Here is a 13,002-nt window from a genome sequence, read left to right as displayed (position 1 = left end):
TTTACCAATCTTTAAAGAAATCTAACAGCTTTGCTAAAAAATAATGTTTAATTTAAGATATCTGATAAAATATTCAGTTTTTTATTAAGATAAAATCAATGCTTATCTATGCCAGACTTTTCTAAATAATTGAATTTAACCACGGATGCCAGCGAGAAAATATTATATAACCAGAATTATTTGCCATGGTCTGGGCAGTAAAATATTTTGGACTATGTCTTAAAAGGAGACATTTTAAACGCGGTACAGATTACCAACCACTAACCGTTTCACTAATAACTCTAATCAAAGGATAGTTATCAGAACATCTTATAATAGAAGAATTAGATAACGAATTAAAACAGCGCCTACCACAACTATTTGCACAGACACCTTTCGCAATTCAAAAATATAAATAACATATTCTAAAAAAGCTTTAAAGTAAAACATTTTTAACGATTTAAAAAAAGTGTTTTTTATGTTTTGAGTTTTTAAGAGTTTTGTAAGAATAATTTTTTTTATACTAAAACTACAAGTATTATTTTCTTCACATGTATTGATTGTTTTGAAATTATATATATATATATATATATATATATATATATATATCTATATATATATATATATATATATATATATATATATATCTATATATACATATATATATATATATATATATCTATATATATATATATATGTATATCTATATATATATATATATATATATATATATATATATATATATATATATATATATATATATATATATATACATATATATATATATATATATTTATATATATATAGCATGCAAATATATTTAAAGCAATAAAATATATAAAGCAATGCAAATATATTTATATGTTCATTTTTTTTTATTCCTAATAATTCAACTCACTTAAGCAATATTCAAAACAAATAAATACAGTTTAATTTATTTTAATTACCGTTAGGCTTCAGAGGTCTTGGCTAGTCGGACGAAACAAGCAGCCAAAACCAGCTGTTTCGTCGCTCCTAATTCACATATAAAAACACAACATAGAATATCAAAACATAACTTAAACAACATAATATCAACAAAACTATTTTCCATAAAATTTAAAAAATGCCACCAGTTTGCATCAAATCTCTTTACCGCATGCATTAATCTAAACAAACGAAAGAATTGACATAAGACAAACTGCTCGACAAGTCGACCATTTACGTTTTCTCGCTCGAAATCGACAAATCGTATGCGATACCTATTTCGAGTCGATTTCGATCGACAATTGTGGTTCGATCGCAATTGACTCGTGTTTTCTTATACGATACGGGCTATTAAACATACGAAGATTTTTTTTAGCTCATCAACCATTGTCGGTTAAGGCCTATCTGTACCACTAGTGGGTTTGGCTTTTAGTGACTTATTGGTTACCAATTGCAGGATAGTTAGTTCTACGTATCAAGGCACGATTCATTTCGGGCTTGAATCCATGGGGGGCATGTTGTTCAGTCGTACGAGTTGACGACTGTACCATGAGACCTGTTCACACAGACAATTATTAAATATCATAATACACAAGCAACGTATTAAACTATAAGTAATTCAAAATCATACAATAACGATAAAAGGTCCAGTTTTTATATTCATCCCGTACAACAACACATTCCTTCTACACTTTTATGAGCGTTGCAATAATACAATATTAAGTAGGGTACGAGTAAGTCACCTATTAACTGGTCGTTAGAAACAAATAAGAGTAGAAACAAATGTTGCGTTAAGTAAAAAAAAACTAATAAGAAACAAGAAAACTGCAGAAAACTGAGGACGGCTTCATCTCGTCCGAGAGGAGTCATGGATATCTCATCTATATGAGTAACCGCATGAGCATAGTAGCGATCGTCACTCTTTTTCGCTCTCACTTTTCGCTGACTCAGATGTACAGAATAGGTAAGCATATCAGATGATGGAGTAGTCGGACTAGAGTTTTCCTGCCAAACCCCCATCGTCCAAACTTATGAAATCATGAAATTATACGCATACTTGTCTCGAAACTAATCTAAACTATATATATATATATATGTATATATATATATATATATATATATATATATATATATATATATATATATATATGTACATGCGCTACGCGCTATGATACAGGTGCTGAGTAAGAAAAAGGTCGCAAGCGAGCCATCGATGTTACTCCACGCGCGGAGTCAGGTTCCAACGGGAACTCCACTGGAAGCAGGTTCCCACGACCAGGTGTGGTGTCGTATGTTCAGACGGACCGAGGCAACATGATCATCATAAACGTGGACGACAACGTGACCGGCAAACCTGGCAGCACCGAAAACACCAGCCTAGCTAAATAGTACCGAATCCAGAAGTTAGCTTTAGTCTTAGTTTAGCAGTTCGCAAATAAAGATCCCCAGTAATATTTTTTTTAAACTTACTCCGGGCTATCGTAAACATAATTGGCGCAGTCGGCTAGGCCCAATTCACGTTCAGTGACAAGTGTTCAAGTACAGTGCAGTGAAATAACGGAAATAAATCTGTGTATCGCCCGGACTTTGCTCCATCGCCCGATTCGTGGTTGACTCGTGACGATCGCGTGAATTTCATTATTTCATAAAGTGTAAGAACAAGTGCACGAACGGTTGGTTTCAACTATTTAGAATTGGAAGAGAACATTCGAACAAAAGCTAGCGGCAAGACTCCCCAGCCAGCGTTACTGGGTAAACTAATCAACGCAGGACAATCGCTGACCCAACCCGTGGACAACGAGTGACCAAAGAAGAAAAGGAAGGACAATCGCTGACCCAATCCGTGGACAACGAGCGACCAAGGAAGAAAAGGAAGGACAATCGCTGACCCAACCCGTGGACAACGATCGACCGAAGAAGAAAAGGAAGGACAAAGCAAAGGACAGGTAACGGAAAACCCTAATTTCCCGACACGTGGATAAAAAAGGTGAATTACATCCTAAAGCATAAGTTCCCCCACTCTTATAATAAAAAGGCGGTAGGCAACAAACAATTTTTATCATTGAATGCCAAAATATACCCCTTTCCCAAAAGTTCGTTCTTTGAAATTCACTAGGGACAAGAAAATACCAGTGAAAATGGAACAAAATATACACGCATTGATTGAATCTATGCGCTTGTTGGAGGAACGCGTTAACACACTCCAAGCGGAAAACGATAGTTTACAACGCTTCCAACAACAACAACAGCCAACGACCTCGAGTTGCAGTGCTGACTATTTTCGTATCCCGGATCCAATTAGGGTCATTCCCGGATTCGACGGAAACAAAAAACAGTTAATCGGTTGGTTAACAACAGTTTAAAAAACACTAGACCTCTTCAAAAACAATGTGGCACCAGAAATATTCAGTGTCTACGAACAGACCGTAATTAATAAGATAGAAGGCAAAGCACGTGACACTATTTGTGTGAACGGAAACCCTACTACTTTTGATGAAGTCGCAGATATTTTGCAGAACGTTTATGGCGATCGAAACAATATCGCAACGTATCAAACACAATTGTGGAACCTAAAACAAAACGAATCTTTGAGCCTTCACTATAGAAAAACAAAAGAAATTTTGATCAATATGAAATCAGTAGCAAGACAGAATACGGTATACGCTTCACATTGGGAGGCAATTAACCTGTTTTTAGAACAAGAATGCCTCGCTTCGTTAATAAATGGTCTGAGCAAAACATATTTTGGATATGCACAAACCGCACAACCAGAAGACTTGGAATCAGCTTACGCCTTTCTATGCAGATTCCAAAACGCCGAAAGAACTAAATCAAACACCAATAATGGGTTCGAAAAACATCCTAGTGTCGATAAAAATGTAAAAAGGGAAAATAAATTTTCACAACCTAAACACCTTGAAAATAGACCATTCAATAACATGAAACCATCTTCAGATCGTACAAAAATTGTTCCCATGGACGTCGATCAATCCTTACGGTCCAATATGAGAAACAAAATTTTCTCGCATACAGCCGAAGAAGATGACGGAAAAACAATATCAGAAGAATCCGATTCAGACGAAGAAACCGATAATGAAGAAGATGTAAATTTTCAAATTACTGCAAACTTAAACCCACCGAGTTAAACGCAATTAACGGACTACCCTTTTGCACAACAAAATTAAATGGCTCAAACATCAAACTTTTAGTAGACAGCGGAGCGAACAAAAACTTTTTAAATCCAGAATTAGTTCCACTAACTCAAAGAGTGAAATGCGAAACAATCACCATAAAAAATAAAAATGGTAAGTTCAAATCACAAGAATGCACATTCATAACCATTCTAGATAAAAAATTAAAATTTTACCTTTTCAAATGTCATAATTATTTTGACGGAATACTCGGATACGAATCACTCTCCGATATGGAAACACTTCTTCTTCTCTGGCTCAACAACCGATGTCGGTCAAGGCCTGCCTGTACCCACTAGTGGCCTTGGCTTTCAGTGACTAATTAATTCCCCCCCATAGCAGGATAGTCAGTCCTACGTATGGCGGCGCGGTCTATTTGGGGATTGAACCCATGACGGGCATGTTGTTAAGTCGTACGAGTTGACGACTGTACTACGAGACCGGCTAATGGAAACACTAATTGATACAAAAAATCATAAACTTATTCTACCCGATCGTACAATCGACTTAGAAATAAAAACATTAGAACCCCCTTCAATTACATTAAATGCTAATAATTCTCAAATTATAAAGCTTTCTGTTTCTCAAACAAAAGGAAACATTTTTCTTCCAAAAGATATTCAAATAAAAGATGCAATAATTCCTTCAGGCGTTTATAAAGCAAAACAAGGATATGCTAAAGTTCTTGCCAGGAATTACGGCGACACATTTACATTTCATTGGACTAAACCAGCAAAAACATATGAATTAGACAAAATGATCGAATTAAATCACATGAGCACACAACCATATAAAGACCATCCGCAAAATTACATAGCAAATCTCGAAAATTTAATTCGCACCGATCATTTAAACAAAGAAGAAAAACATAAACTTTTCGAAATTCTTAAACAAAATCTAGGCATTATCCATCAAGAAAAAGAAAAACTTTCATGCTTCACTGCTATTAGACATCGAATAAAAACTAAAGACTATATACCCATTCATACAAAAACTTATAAATACCCCAACATTCATAAAGCAGAAGTGAATAGGCAAATCGAAGAAATGATTGCTGATGGTATTATCCAACATTCTATATCCCCATGGACATCCCCAATCTGGATAGTCCCTAAAAAATCAGATGCAAGTGGAAAGGAGAAATGGCGCATCGTGGTTGACTATAGAAAATTGAATGAAAAAACGATCGATGATCGATACCCTATTCCCAATATAGAAGAAATTTTGGACAAGTTAGGTAGAAGCAGGTACTTCACTACACTTGATTTAAAATCCGGCTTTCATCAAATTGAAGTTGATAAAAAGGATAGACCAAAAACAGCTTTTAGCACAGAAAAAGGACACTTCGAGTTTATATGAATGCCCTTTGGCTTGAAAAACGCGCCTGCTACTTTTCAACGGGCCATGAATAATATTTTAGGTGACCTTGTAGGAAGAAACTGTCTCGTATATCTAGATGATATTATTATTTTTGGTAAATCACTCCAACAACATTTGGACAATTTTAATAAAGTGTTGAAAAAATTAATTGAATCAAATTTAAAGGTTCAATTAGACAAATGTAAATTTTTAAGAAAAGAGTGTGAATTCTTAGGACACATCGTAACTCAAGATGGCATCAAACCCAATCCAAACAAAATAGAAAAAATATTGCATTGGCCCATACCAAAAACAACAATCCACATTAAAGGCTTCTTAGGAATCCTTTATTATTACAGAAAATTCATAAAAGATTTTTCAAAACTGACCAAACCCCTCACAAAATGTCTTAAGAAAGGTTCTAAAATAACACATAATGACGAGTTTATAAATTGTTTCAACGATTGTAAACAAATGCTCACTACTGATCCAATTTAAAATATCCTGATTTTAGCAGAAAATTCATTTTAGAAACAGACGCAAGTGACTTCGCCCTTGGCGCTGTACTTTCACAAAAATTCGAAGATGGTAAGGAACACCCAATCGCTTACGCTTCTAGAACGCTTAACGAAACAGAGTGCAACTATTCAGCTACCGAAAAAGAGCTACTCGCCATTGTTTGGGCAACCAAGCATTTCCGACCGTACATTTTCGGAACAGTTTTTGAAATAAGAACTGACCACAAACCCCTTGTTTGGCTAAGACAGAAAAATGATTTAAATAGAAGACTTCTTCATTGGAAACTTGCAGATGCACTATCCCGCATAACGGAAAACCCTGCTTTAACACCCGAATTAAATGCAAATACTGCTTCTAACAATACTGACACTATGACGCAACACTCAGCAGATACTAATGATGACAAATTCATCCCAGCAACTGAAAAACCACTAAATGAATTTAGAAATCAAATAATGGGATTTCATTTCCGTTTTAAGTTCGTAGGCTTAATTTCAGCCTATCAGCTGTTTGCATTGTAAAGTAGTTTTCGAGCAGCTATCAAAGTGAGTATAATGGACAGGTTGGCTTATCCCAAGGTGTATGAATTTAGAAGGCTGATTTTTAACGCTTCTGCTTCTGAATGAAGATTTTAAGAGTGTTTTGAGTATTCGTCAAGCCTCCAGAAAGCTCGTTGGAGCAAAAGTTTTCACTCGTTCTGTCATAAAGTGATCTTCAAAATTGGTTATGAAAAAATGCTATGAGACCACCTGGACTACATACACTTTGATTCCAGATTCCACCACCTGATCTCTTTAATGCACCTTGGGATAAATGTAAACAAACCTGTGTTTTCGAGCAGGTACTCGAATCTAATTCTAGCTTTTAGGCTAAAATTTTCTAGACTGAAAATCGCAGGCTAGTTTTTTGTGTGCTTTTGTATGGATTGTTTACATGATTTAAGCCTCCAACTGTCAAACTCCATACAAAAAACTTACTAGAATCATGAAGGCCCCCAATACTAGAAAAAATAATAATGATTCTCGAGAAGCAATCACACTTTTCGGAAATTATCATAGAATAACAATAAAAACACCCCTTTTTGGACCAGCTATGTTGATCAACATAATCAAAGAATATGCATCTCCCAAATGTGTTACTGGCATTTGTTGCAGTGAAAAAATCTTACAAAACTTACAAATTATCTACAAAAACTATTTATCTCGCGCAAAATCGATCAAACTATTTTGGAAAAAAACAATTTTAGAAGACGTAACTGATGAAATTGACCAAGATTTGATTATTGAACGACAACATAATGCAAACCATAGAGGAATTATTGAGACCAAGCTACATATTGCTAGAAAATATTATTTTCCAAACATGAAAACTAAAATTGCTGAATTTATTAACATTTGCAAAATATGTCAAAAAGCTAAATATGAAAGACGCCCATATAAACAAAAATATCAAATTACTGCCACTCCTAAAAAACCTTTGGAAATCGGTCATATGGACATCTTTATAATTAGTGATAAACATTTTCTAACCCTTTGCGATAAGTTCTCAAGATTAACCATGGCGTTTCCTTTACAATCAAGAAACGCTATACATATACTAAAAGCACTAACCCAATTCTTCGCTAACGTTGGAAGACCTTGTTTGCTTGTGATGGACCAAGAATGTTCGTTTAAATCCACCACAATCAAACAATTTCTTGAAGAAAATAATGTAGAATTCCATTATACAAGTGTTGGTCAATCCTCTTCAAATGGAACAATAGAAATTGTCCATAGAACAATAAGAGAATTGCACAACATAATCTTACTACGAGATTCTACAAAAAAATTATCAACTACTTCAAAAATTAATTTGGCAGTCTCAATTTACAATGATTCTATACACTCTCAAACAAACATATCCCCTAAAGAACTATTTTTCGGCTTCAAAAACGAAGATCCTATCCCTGAGGACCTTCAAGAAAGAATTAAACAAAAAGAGGAACTTTATAGAGTGTATGCCACAAAACAAAAAGAAAAAAAATCCAAATACATAGAAAAATTAAACAAAACACGAGAACCAGAACTATTCAAAGACAATGACACGATCTTCGAAAGGAAAAGAAATAATTTAAAACACGAAGAAAGGTATCGTGAAACCAAAGTTTTCGATAACCTAGTTACAAATATTTTAGACCGAAATGGAAGAAAAATTCACAAATCAAAATTGAAAAGGAAACGAAAAACCTAACATACCATTTAAATTCTTTCTCATCCTTACGGAAATCACAGCTGAATATTATAAAAAAAAATGAAATTTGGAATGATTCATTTCCTCATGATAGTTTTAACAAATTGAAAACTTATAACAGCAACAATTTATAGAGACTAACCTTAACTATATTCAGAATTTAGCCAATAATATAAGCCTAACCAACCATCTTAAGGACACCTTAGACTATAAAATCCTATCAGCTTATAAAAAAATTAGGAAATATTAGACCTAGAAAACAAAAAAGAGGCATAATAAATGGTTTAAGAATAATTATAAAAATAATCGCAGAAAATCGCAGATCAGAAAACACTTAGAACATTCAGGATTTAGAACATTCAGAAAACAAAATCAAATGAATAATCAGATAAAATTCGTAAAAACTGAAATAGAACAAGTAAATCTTATCCCGAACATTGATAACATTGTACAACTGTAGAAGACATAGAAGAATAGATGGATGTAAAATTTGTAGCCAAGCATAAAAACACCATTTTCAATGTTAACGAAGAGTGCACGATTTGCAACAACCCACAACCGCTAAACGACGAGTGTATCTTAAATATCATCAGAAATCATCCATCTAAATGTACCACCACCACGAGCTCCGAGCATACGATAATACGAGAAATGAAACCAGGAGTCATTCTAATCGATACCACCTTTGGCGTGCCAGTCATTGATTCATGTTTAAACAACCAAATAATAGCTGGTATCGCGAAAGAATTGGTTTGAAATTAACAGTCGTTAAAAATTAACCAGAGTCGTTAAAAATTGCTAGAATTTGGCATCGCGAACGCATTGAGTTCATTTGTTAATTTTAACGACTGGTCCTATGCCGCCGTTAAACAAATGTCTGCCAAGAGCGTATGCGATACAAATTAACAGTCGTTTAATTATACTGCTCGAATTTTTTCCCCGTGTTTGCCTGTATGCGATATCGAGCAGTCGTTAACTGTTTTGACCGTCGTTTATTTTAACAGGAATGAACAACAAATGAACTCGGTTAAACCAAAATGAACTTTAAACGACTGTTAAAATGTGTTCATTTATTCGCGATGCCGGCTAATAGCAGTACCCACACTAATTGAAACCGGCAATTGCACCGTAAAAATCTTAAATAGCACATTTACTGCGCATATTGATGTGTTAGACCAAGAAGACTACTTCTTACCCTTAACTGGCACCAAAACAGAAATAACTCTAAACAAGCCAAGTATACAAGATCTGCACATAATGCATATTAGTAACATACATCAACTCCATACAATAACACTCCGCTTACGCACGCATACAATTGCAGGAGGAATATTAATTGTTTTTCTAACAGGCTTTCTTATAACTGCATTTTGCATCTACAAACACAAAACCAAACATGCAGAGAAGAAAATGTCTACCGAAGCTATTCACAACATCATCCCACTGCAAACGTCGGTAAGTCGATCGAGGACGCTCGACGTTTAAGGAGGGAGGAGATATGTACACATGCGCTACGCGCTATGATACAGGTGCTGAGTAAGAAAACGGTCGCAAGCGAGCCATCGATGTTACTCCACGCACGGAGTCAGGTTCCAACGGGAACTCCACTGGAAGCAGGTTCCAACGACCAGGTGTGGTGTCGTATGTTCAGACGGACCGAGGCAACATGATCATCATAAACGTGGACGACAACGTGACCGGCAAACCTGGCATCACCGAAAACACCAGCCTAGCTAAATACCACCGAATCCAGAAGTTAGCTTTAGTCTTAGTTTAGCAGTTCGCAAATGAAGATCCCCAGTAATATTTTTTTTAAACTTACTCCGGGCTATCGTAAACATATGTATATATATATATATATATATATATATATATATATATATATATATATATATATATATATATATATATATATATATATATATATATATATATATATATATATATATATATATATATATATATATATATATATATATATGAAAACGTGTGGTTAAAGTACATGTATTCAGTAGTTCAACCGTAGAACAAAACGCTTTGCGTAGCTTTAACCTGACATAAAGCTGTTCGTCAAAAAACAGTCTCTGTTCGAGTCAAGTAATGAAAATAACAAATCGAGTTCTCTAACATGGATCATGATAGAAAATGAGCATTTTTGATACTTTCTCTCAAACACTTGAGTCACATAATTGGCCCTAAAATCGAAAATCAGCATTTTTGATATATTGTTTCTCGCTTGTACACTCGAGTCGCATAATTGGCCCTATAGTGTTGTTTTCGTTTAGGTATTATTAAGTAAAGAATGTAGAAAATCCTAAAATGACGTCATTACTATTATAGGAATATACCTGTCCGATGTACATATGGTAGCACATATTTAAAATATACCAATATTGAAAATAGCACGTATTTAAGTGCAATGAATTAGAGTACATAAATTAAATTATATTATAATATTAGTTTAAGCAATACGGCCTTTTTGGACCGTTACTCCTGAATAAAAAAATAACACTAGTTAAATAAATATTTTAATTATAAACTAATTCAAAAATATCTATGTATTAAGCAATCCTAGGATATCCTGAACTTTGTTGATACATTGCACACAGTATTTTTTATTTTTCTCCTGAGCAGAATGGCTTTTACTTTGTTTCTTCAATTTTGCGTAACGTTCTACGTGGACATGCCAGCCTTTACAAGCTTTCGAGACTTAATTCATTACCATGCAGTCGGATAGTCAGTCCTTGCTACGGGGGGACGGTCCGTTCTAGGCTTGAACTCTTGACGGGCATATTATTAAGTTGTTCAAGTGGATGACTGTTCCACGAGACCGCCCCCTACTTCTACTTTACCAGATAAGACAAAATGTACTAGAAATGCTATTTGTTTGTGATTTGGCTTTTCATTATGTGGAATAAAAAATATTTAAAAGCTATCGCATATGACACAACTTCATACGGTTTATGAGTTGATTTATTGAACGGCATAGGGTTACTGATATGTAGAATATAATAAATTGATATGTTGGCGCGAGGTTGATAGAAGAAGCAATGGGTTCGACCGAAACCAGTTTTGTTGAAATTCACTTGGGTGTTGCTGTTATGGGTGTTTACACTTGGTTTTCTGAATGCACTTTCCAAAGTTTGTGGGCGTTTCGCATACCACCGACAAAAAATTATTTTAATGAAAAACCACAATTCTCATAAGACAAAGAATCATTGGAATGCTTAAAACACGCACTATTATCGTTATTAAATATATGATCCTTACCGTATGATTTGAATGCGGCTCACGACTGAAGTGCAGTGAAAGATACCGTTTTTTACTTTTCTATTTCCTAGCGTAAACTTTTTTCACTGAAGCTAATGGTAAATATAATACAGACACTATTCACTAATTAAAGGAAGCTCGTTCGGAAACGGTAAACCTTCTTATGTCATTGACATAAAATTTGTATTATCTGTATTGTATTTATCTGTTAGTTTACCGCACACACACTTCACAAACCAAACACTAACAAACACAAAACAAAGATGCAAACACCATCTTCTTTTAGTAGTTTTAACAAATGCTGACAAAGCACTATGTTATATGTATTAGATGTATATATATATATATATATATATATATATATATATATATATATATATATATATTAATATATATATATATATGGTATGGTATATATGTATGTGTGTGTGTGTGTGTGTGTTAACATACATTCCATGTTTGTACACACACACACACATACACACACACACATACACACACATACACACTCTCACACTATATATATATATATATATATATATATATATATATATATATATATATATATATATATATATATATATATATATATATATATATATATACATATATATATTTGTAACGCACAAGGCACAGCTTCCTTCCAGAGCTCTAAATTTTACGTACACTAGCATTACACTGAACCACTATCTTAATGAGTGCTGTTGTGACGATATGCCGAAGTACAAATATGGTCGTGTCGGCACTGTTCCATTCACTCTACTTGCGTGCTTCTCCAACCTGTAACATATTCAGACTGTTCTACTCTATCACAAGACCTGGACCACGTTTGCCGTTGTTTAATGTGTGAATCGGAAATCCTTCGTGTCAAACCAAACCGAAGCAAGGCAGTTATATTTCTACCTTCACTCACAGCTGATGGTGCAGACGGCACCCCAATAACCACACCGTGTGTAGATGCGAAGAAACCCGCAGGTAGAAAAGTTTGTTTCAAAAATGTAAGAAATAGCTAGGCACACATACACATTTCACATTAACATACACATTACGTGACACCGAAATGTTTTATGTTAGTCGTATTTTATCCACCCGACAGATCTCATCTACATTAAACAACAAGCTAATAGCATGACACGGAAGAGAGAGCATTCGGATTGACCTCGTGTGTTGTTTCTATTTAAACGGGATTCATTCATGAAATCTTCCCGAAAATCCTGGACGAGAATGACTGGCCTTCTAGATCCATTCCTCTATTAAGGCGGAGCAAGTGTTAGGTTGGCAGCCCATCCCAGCTCTGAAAATAGTTGATCAGCAAGTTGTTGCGCGATCTTGATAACTTGCTGAAATTGTAACTAAAAAAATTACTTGTTGATATTGAACGTAATCTGGGTTCCAGTCCTAATGCGCGTAAAAACATATTTTCTTTTTAAGGGATGCACTCGCGTTGTATGTAGCAGATCCAAAACTATTTGTGCAATCTCTCTCTCTC

The 13,002-nt window shown here is 34.4% G+C and overlaps 1 protein-coding gene across 4 annotated transcripts in view; it reads right to left on the bottom strand.

Moving 5' to 3' along the window:
- LOC120905600 (uncharacterized transmembrane protein DDB_G0289901) overlaps window positions 1-12,680 on the bottom strand; it is a 301,222-nt gene extending 288,542 nt beyond the window's left edge. For 2 of the 4 annotated variants that reach the window (XM_040316547.1, XM_040316550.1), the window contains exons 1-2: window positions 12,180-12,680; window positions 11,514-11,825 (exon numbers count right to left, since the gene is read on the bottom strand). The gene's annotated coding sequence lies outside the window, so the exon portion shown is untranslated. The other 2 variants (XM_040316549.1, XM_040316548.1) reach the window with 2 other exon arrangements.
- Between the last annotated feature and the right edge of the window lie 322 nt (window positions 12,681-13,002).

Source organism: Anopheles arabiensis, chromosome X (genome assembly GCF_016920715.1).
Source record: "Anopheles arabiensis isolate DONGOLA chromosome X, AaraD3, whole genome shotgun sequence".
Lineage (NCBI taxonomy): Eukaryota > Metazoa > Arthropoda > Insecta > Diptera > Culicidae > Anopheles > Anopheles arabiensis.
The sequence above is the reverse complement of the archived record's forward strand: the minus strand, read 5'-3'. Positions and strand labels throughout refer to the sequence as shown.